The following is a 1,578-nucleotide window of genomic DNA, read 5'->3' on the forward strand; positions in this document are numbered from 1 at the left end:
AATACAATGTGTCGTGGCAAGACCAATCCGCGACGCACTTGATGTTGCCTGGAATTAATTCAGTATTTTGCAGCACTTATCACGCCTGTTGTCGCGAAATCTCACACACCTCTTTCACCTTTCGTCTCGCAGCTAACTTGAGTTTCCCCTCCCCTCCCCTTCCACTACCTCCAACAGAGATCCTGGGTGTGCTCCTGGACAGTAAAAACAACAGAAAAATGTGCTTAATGTCTAATAGAATAAAGTTCTGTATCCTATCGAAATACACTGACGCAAAAAAAAAGATAGTAACAGCAAGTAGAAGATTGCGTCATAAACAGAAGTTGGTAGGCGTGGTTCTATATATGGAATATGACGTCTGTTCAAGTTTCCCGCATGTCGCTAGCGCCAGAATTAGGCTGCAAATCAAATTTGCTTTAAACACACGCTGTAACGGTCGTGGGCGTTAGTTACCTTTCGGACTGGACGTGGTGCGTTGGTGTTAATCGAGAATGCTTTTAAAACAATTACGCCATTATCAACACCTCATTGAGTTTGAGCGAGGTCGTGTAATATGGCTACGAGAAGCCGGATATTCCTTCTGTCATAATGCAGAAAGATTTGGCAAGGGCGCAGCCACTGTGCATCACTGCCGGCAGCGGTTGTCACGGGAATGAACAGTCGCAAGAAGACCGGGTTTCGGACGGCCACGTGGCACTGCAGGAAGGGAAGGCCATCGTGTTGCAGCGTACGGCCGTGGCGCGTCGTACTGCAGCTGTAGCAGCAATCTGAGCACCAGTTGACGCTACAGCGACACAGCGAACTGTTACGAATTGGTAACTTCGAGAAGAGCGCTGAGGCAGATGGCCTGCATCGTGCATTCCACCGGCCCCAAACCACCGCCATTTGCGGCTTCGTTCGTATCAAACGAGAGCTGATTGGAGGGCAGTGTGGAGGCCTGTTATGTCTTCTGATGAAAGCTGGTTCTGCCTCGGTGCCAGTGACTGCCGTGTGTTCGTTAGGAGGAGGCCAGCTGAGGACGTGAAACCAACTTGCCTGTGTGATAGATGCTCTGCACCCACACCTGGAGTTGCGGTCTCGACGTTGCACTCTCATAGTAATCCCACGCACCATAACTGAAAATTTATACATCAGTCTGCTGATTTGACCTGTTCTGCAGCCATTCATGAACAGCTTTCCTGAGGGTAATGCTCGTCCACATACCACTTGTAACACCGAAAATGCAGGATGCATGGCACCATATATACGAGGGCAGTTCAATAAGTAATGCAACACATTTTTTTTCTCGGCCAATTTTGGTCGAAAAAACCGGAAATTTCTTGTGGAATATTTTCAAACATTCCCGCTTCGTCTCGTATAGTTTCATTGACTTCCGACAGGTGGCAGCGCTGTACGGAGCTGTTAAAATGGCGTCTGTAACGGATGTGCGTTGCAAACAACGGGCAGTGATCGAGTTTCTTTTGGCGGAAAACCAGGGCAGCTCAGATATTCATAGGCGCTTGCAGAATGTCTACGGTGATCTGGCAGTGGACAAAAGCACGGTGAGTCGTTGGGCAAAGCGTGTGTCATCATCGCCGC

This window comes from Schistocerca cancellata, chromosome 5 (assembly GCF_023864275.1).
Source record: "Schistocerca cancellata isolate TAMUIC-IGC-003103 chromosome 5, iqSchCanc2.1, whole genome shotgun sequence".
NCBI classification, from domain to species: domain Eukaryota; kingdom Metazoa; phylum Arthropoda; class Insecta; order Orthoptera; family Acrididae; genus Schistocerca; species Schistocerca cancellata.